The 7,113-nt window shown below is 45.8% G+C and overlaps 1 long non-coding RNA gene across 1 annotated transcript; it reads right to left on the reverse strand.

Annotated features, from left to right (window-relative positions):
• Window positions 1-3,049: 3,049 nt before the first annotated feature.
• LOC122212145 lies at window positions 3,050-6,437 on the reverse strand. The gene is made up of 3 exons (XR_006199033.1): window positions 6,224-6,437; window positions 5,404-5,622; window positions 3,050-3,278 (listed from the first exon to the last, which is right to left on the reverse strand). It is a non-coding gene; the product is annotated as an uncharacterized LOC122212145 (long non-coding RNA).
• Between the last annotated feature and the right edge of the window lie 676 nt (window positions 6,438-7,113).

A 7,113-nucleotide genomic window follows, 5' to 3' on the forward strand; every position in this document is an offset into this window, starting at 1 on the left:
TCGAGAACTCAGTGCCAGCACTTCTGCTTTTTTGTTTATTCATTTTTGAGAGAGAGAGAAAGAGAGAGCGCATGTGCACGCATGGGGGGGGGGGGGCAGGCAGAGAGAAAGAGACAGAAGATCTGGAGCGGGCTCTGCACTGACAACACAGAGCCCAATGCGGGGCTCGAACTCATGAACCGTGAGATCACGCCCTGAGCCGAAGTCAAACACTTAACCGACTAAGCCATCCAGGTGCCCCAGCACCTCTGTTTCTTTACCTCCTTTTTCCTCTTCTCACCTCCAAGTTCCTCTTTTCCTATTTGACTCCATTAGGATGACTCATAATTCGTGTGCTCAGGACTCGGCCATCCTTTTTCTAAACAAATATACAAAGGTTAAGTATGTATTTCTTACAGTTCTCATAGGGGAAGTCAGAGTCAGGGAGGGCGGGACTTATACATTCATGCACACATTCTTCAATATCGTACTTATTTGACATGTTCCCCACGCTGTCAATATATGTAATTATATATTATTATATACTGTAGATATTATACATATATATTATAATATACATATTATTTGTATTAATTTCCCCAACTCATTTGAAAGTTCCTTAGGGCAATGTGTTGTTTTCAACTTAATACCCAAGTTCTTTGCGGAGTGTCTGCTGTATAAATATTTATTGGATTGTGATCATTCAGAATTTACCTTTGACTGTGTCCTAACCAGACACTGCTGATCTGCCCGGGAAGGGACTAGATTGGCACAAAATTCTCTCTTCATCACTCGTGGACTTTTCTTTCAAATTCAGCCTCCATAGATACAAGCTGCTGGCCTAGTATTTGAGGAAAAAGGTACCCTCTGTCTTTCCCTTCCCAGGCACGACAAAGACCACACCCACAATGCGGACGGGAATAATCTAAGCATCTTGTCTTTCCCGGAGGAAAGGAGCCAGAGTTGCCTCAAGAGGATCCTGAGGGAGCAAAGGGCTTCCTGGGCCTCTCTGAAACACAGGTGTGAAGCATGTGTCACGCACTCCTGGAAAGAAAGTAAAGTCCATGAGGACGGAGATGAGGCTTGGCCTCTGTACTCCTAGGATCCAGTATGCTGCCCTGCACAGAGCCAGGCCCAGCAAACCCCTGATGATAGTGACGATACTTACTCATCTGCTGAAACCCAAGCAGATGTGGTCATTCTGCTCTCCCCTGGAATGCCTGGGAGAGCTTGCCTACTCTCTGAAGAGACAAGGACCCCCAGAGCTACCTGGCCTTCGAGCGTTCCAGGCCTTCTGCCTCGGCACCACGGCACTCTCTGCACGGGGCTTCTGTGCCCAAGGCCATGGTCCCCTTGGTCGTCAAGCTGATTCAGTTGCTGGCTCCTGCCTCCGCAGCTGTGTGGTTGCCTCCCTCTCCTCTAACCAGAGGGAAGACCACACTTATTCTGAGGGTTTGGATCTGACTCTGTGCTATCCCAGGCCCCCTCCTCCAGCTGCTTGTGGCCCAGGCTGAAAACAAAATGTTTCGTGTGGTTTCGGGGCTGAGGTCACACCCGTTTTCTTTTGCAATGTCCCTAACAGATTTTCATTTGGGGGAATACACGGTTGAGAGGAAAACAGCTTCTTCTTTCTTTGACATCATTTCTCCTTTTTCTTTTTTCTTTCCCCTCTTCCTAGTTTTTCTAAATTCCGAACGCTGGTGAAAAGGCAAAATGTTAGCATTTAATGGAAGTGCATTGCTTTTAGTAGCTATGGGGACGGAAATATCAAAGAGCTAGAAGTTAATGGGATTCAAGGGTAGGCAACCTCTGCAAAGCCACAGGGTGAGTCCTGATGATGCCAGCACAAGGCAGAGGTGGGCTTTTCTGGAGAAGACACATGGTCAGGTGATCCTGCAGGCTGCCCAGCAGCCCTGGAGCAGCAAAAAATGTGTACCCTGTCCTTTTGTCCAAAGTCCATGCTGGAGCTTGGGAAGGAGCAAGAGCAGAGCGTTCACTTTACACTCACTTTACATTCTCTGTCTGCCCGAGACCCTTCTCCTTGGCTTTCTCCCAGAAATCCAAGGATCCTTAAGTTCTACCCCATCGCTCCCTCCCTGCCCCCGCACCCCGCCAGGCTAACTTATGTTAAGGAAAAATATTCCTGGATGCACCTTGTTTCCTGCTGAGTTTATTAGTTGTCAGCCAAAGCAGGGGAATCTGAATTTTGTCCTGATTTATTGCGGAAAAGGAAATTAAAATTGTTTCTAGATCTTTTTCATCCCATTCTTTGCTGTCACAAACAGCTAATACACTCTTTTATGTTATTCACTAATTGCTTTCATGTCTCATATCCAAGGGCAGGATTCAACACTTTCTCAGATTTCTCACAATGTACAGCACACAGTAGGCATTCAGTCCTCAGTAAACATCTTTTCATCAAGTAATTAAGTTACTGGATTGAGTTTGATTTGCTGAACATCTGCTTTCAGAGATCCATTTGTTTTTGTTTTTGTTTTTGTTTTTTCCCTTGGATGTGATTCCCAGTGAACAGCGCCCTGGACTTCTCTGCTCAAGGAAAAGGAAAGGGAACAGAAGTGCAAGGGTAACTACCTAAATCAATACACCACCGTAGAATGTAAGCTGTAGGGTTGGTAGTGTCCTGTACAGCCCTGGGAAATATTGTGTGTATTCCCTGAAAGATACATGAAGAATACGGAATACTATTAATTCATTTACTTCTTTCACAGAACCACAGGGCAATACTTCATTAATATTGGTTCCCTTCTACTACAGGGAATGCCAGTCCGTCTTTCCCTCTAGAAATATAGACTTCAATGATGATGCCGATGATAATTAGTCTATTTTGTTCAATTTTACATCCTCATCTCATACAGCGGTGTCTGTCCCATGGTATACATTCAATAAGTATATATTTTTTAAGTCAGCAGAGATTACTTGAAATGTTTATTTATTTTTGAGAGAGAGCAAGGGAGGGGCAGAGAGAGAGGAAGAGAGAGAATCCCAAGCACGCCCCGCACTGTCAGTGCAGAGCCAGATGCGGGGCTTGAATCCACAAACCGTGAGATCAGGAGCTGAGCCAAAATCAAGAGTCAGACGCGTAACCGAGTGTCTGAGCCACCCAGGCGCCCCAACATTCACTAAGTATTTAAAGGGAGTTCAGGTTATCTTCTGTATAACCTTACAGACTATGGTAATCAGCGAAGTAGAGATTAGACTTGTCCTCTCATACATTTGAAGTCTGTCCCTCAGCTTTGATGTCAGGCCAAGTGTCTCCCAGTCTGATTTGATCTGGGATTCTGTAAAAAAAAAAAACAAACCTCAGCCTCTTGCTTTCAATAACCATGAATGGTCTGCTTCTGGAAGACGAGGAACATTTGCAGTAGTGAGGGGAATGGCAACCCAGTAGGAAAGGATGATGTAATGAAGGCGAGAGAACAGGCCCACACAGGCAGGCGTTTCAATGCAGACTACATGCATCTGTGGGGGATGTCCACAGCGACCACCCAGGTCTTTAACAGGAATCTTTCTCCCTCTTGTTTCATTTAATCATCCTTCACCCTTCTATGGTAATAGGTCGGGTTCTGATGAATGTTGATTTTAATATTGGGGAAGAATTAGAGAGGACTGGCCCAAACTGGCCCTCTGTGATGGTAATATTTGGAATAATAAATCTTGAGAATCACTGTTTCCTTTGAGAAGACCCCGACTTCTGAGATACAGACGGGAGTCTCTTAATCTTGCAGTGCGCTCACGAGGCCCAAAGATCTTTTGCTCCATTTTTCAGATGGCGAGACCACAGCATGGGCATTGACCTGAGGCCAAGCATGCCAGACCTGCCGTGGAGGTTTTTCTCATCCTGGCCTTGTATTGCCAGAGAGCAATGGGACCTTGACCTGTTGCTACTCTCCGACGGAGAAAATGATGTGCTCCATGGTTCCAACACTGTCGTGTTTTTTCTGGCTTATGTATCTTACCACCGCAATGAAGGCCCAGACAGAAGTGATCATCTACAAAGCTCTTTGAATTTAGGATCTGTTCCTACAGGGGAATGGGGCATTAGGGGAAAATGAACTGGTGGGGATTACGTAACTAAAAATTTTGAAATAATTAGTGGTTTCTGGCCTGTACACTGGGGGGTAACCCCAAGATGCTTTTGCCCTTAGTTTTCGGTCCCAAGGGTGAGACTTAGTAGGAGCTGTAGACGGTGTTGGCCCCACCATGTACTGGCTCTGGGAGCTTGAGTGAGTTACATCGCTCGAACTTCTCACCTGTAATACTGTAATAGTATCCATTTCATTGGGTTATTATGAGGATCAAATGATTTAGATTTGGAAACATTAAGAATGTTCCATAATTAGAGCCCTTAAAATAGCACTTGACACACAGTATGTGTTCAATAAATGCTCTCTGATGATTAAGATGATGGTGATTTTCTTTCTAACTAGAGGCCACAGGTACCCTTGGCTCCAAAACTGGTTCATGTCATGAAATGACAATTTCTATATCTGACTGACATCTGGTTTATTGGACCTTACCCCAAAATGAAAGTCTACTGGGCATTTCCAGCAAAGGAAAAAAAAAAAGAGTGAGATTTAGGAAGAAAGCAGAGGAATGGTTAGAGAAATGCAGACAGAAAAGTAATTAATTTTTGTACTCACTCAACATGTATCTGCCATATTCAAAATACCATACAGGACTGTGGGGGGAATATTAGTACATGCATCTGTACATGTGTGTGCACATACACACATGGGACTGTTTCTGCTCTCAGAGCATCTATTCCCCTCTTCTTCGGGAGGTTTCCCTGGGACCCCAGGCAGGGGTAGGGCTGTTCCTCTGCACCCTGTACCTCTGGCACTCATCATGTTAGCAGACTTTTAAAAAAAATTTTTTTAATGTTTATTTATTTTTGAGAGAGAGACAGAGTGTGAGTGAGGAGGGGCAGAAAGAGAGGGAGACACAGAATCAGAAGCAGGCTCCAGGCTCTGAGTTACCAACATAGAGCCCAGCTCAGGGCTCGAACTCACGAACCATGAGATCATGACCTGAGCCGAAGTCAGACACTTAACCTACTGAGCCACCCAGGTGCCCCATGTTGGTGGACTTCTAATAGCCTGCTTGCCTAGAAAACTATGTGCTTCATGAGCGCAGAAGGCTTGTCTTTTTTAGCATTTGTAGCACTGAGCAGGGTGCTTGGTGCTCAGTATGCTTGTTGGACAGGACAGGGCTGGATGGAATAAGCAGAGGTGGCCTCTTCGGTGTCTTCCTCCCCACCCCCTTGCTTTGATGCCATACCTTAACCTCAGCCCTCACCTTTAAGTCCAATTGTCATCCTTGATCTCTTCTTAATCTCTCCTCACCTGTGACTTTACCTCAGGCTTTTTGCCTCCTTGAACCCCCCCTGGACACATTGGGTCTTACCAGTGAGCCAAGAGAAATAAGGGGTCTGTCTTCGCCAACAAGGTGCATCTTGAGGCAAGTTAGAGGGATCAGCCGTAAGCTCCTTGTGCTTCACGGCATCAGCTTCTCGAGCTCTGGCTTTCGCATCCCTCAGAGGTGACATCTCTTTTCCAAGGACTTCTCTGCTCATTCACCCACCTTTCACCAGAAGAGGAGCCTGGCATGGAGGGAAACTGGGGTCTGGGGGTAGAGATGGCCAAAGCTTAGATCAAAGAACCTCACATCCAACTGGGTTTACCTGACTCTTTCCTTCCATATTCTCCCCAGCCAGGCTCCCGAGCACAGAGTTCTCAGGGCCAGCCCATTCCCCCGAGGGCACCACCCTTGTCCAACTCATCTCCAGTCTCTGCAGCTTCTGGATTCTGTCAGTGGCTGGAAACTGAGGGCTTTCTGAAAGTAACCGCAAAATGTGTCTCTGCAAAGTGTTTATGCCGAGTGAAGTCTCATGCAGACATCCATAAACACGCTGCTAGCTACCAACCATCCCTGGTACTTTTTTTTTTTTTTTTTGAGATTTTTATTTTTATTTTTTTTAAAGTAATCTCTATACCCAACATGGGGCTCAAACCCACAACCCCTAGATCAAGAGTTGCATGCTCTACTGACTGAGCTGGTCAGGTGCCCCATCCCTGGTACCCTTGTCATCAGTCTGAATGGCTGTTCATCTGTCCAGTCCACCCGAGAGGCTCACCCTCTTGTGACACGCATGCCCCCCGACACACGCCACCCACCAAGGCATCTGTTGAGGTGCCTTTCTGGACATTCAGGTTCACAGACTCACCGTGCACCCCAATGACTTCTGCAAAGACACAGTTCATCTCCCTCTCCCTCTGTGATCGTGTTTAGCCATGTTTAGCCATTTGCAATGATTCTGGAAGCTTAGCTTTAAACCTCTCTTCAAACCACAGTGGTGGAAGGTAAGGCTGCCAGGGTTTAAAAGTCATAATGCCTGTCTTTCCCCTTTTGCCTCAGGCCATTTTCTTCTTCTTCTGGAACACTGTAATGGAAAGGAGGACAGACATTTTCCTGCAATTGTCTGGTAACTCCTTCTGGAAAATAAACTAACACATGGCCCTTGTGGCTCCAAAGCTCTGCCACTGAGGCTCATCAGAGAGGCTATTGGATGAGCTGCACTTGGTTTTGGAGTTGGCTAAACTGGGAGGATTCCTGGGGAATGTTTTTTTGTCCTTTGTTATTGCTGAGGGACTGTGAGAGCAAAGCAAAAGTAATGACAGCATTTGAAATTCTAGGTTTTACTCTCCAGCTTCTTCAAGTCAGTAGTGACTTGGGCTAGACGACATATTTTTTGATGAGAAATATATTCCCCCCCCCCATTTTTATTTAAATTCTAGTCGGTTAACATATAGTGTAATATTGGTTTCAGTAGAATTTAGTGACTCATCACTTACATACAACCTGTGTCCAGGCTCTCTCATACTTCCCTCCTTATTAATCTGCCAGTCTTCAATCTTACATCCTTTAAAACTGTGGCTGATTCATTGCAGCAGGATTTATGGAGTGGCCAATGTGCTTGGGCATCAGCTGTGAACAGACAGACATGATACCTGCTCTGTGGGGCTTACATTCTGGTGCGAAAGACAGACATCCAATGAGTATGACCAGTAGTAGGAGAAACCCAGGGGCTGAGGGTATAGAATGTGGAGCTCAGGC

This window comes from Panthera leo, chromosome F3, assembly GCF_018350215.1.
Source record: "Panthera leo isolate Ple1 chromosome F3, P.leo_Ple1_pat1.1, whole genome shotgun sequence".
NCBI lineage: Eukaryota > Metazoa > Chordata > Mammalia > Carnivora > Felidae > Panthera > Panthera leo.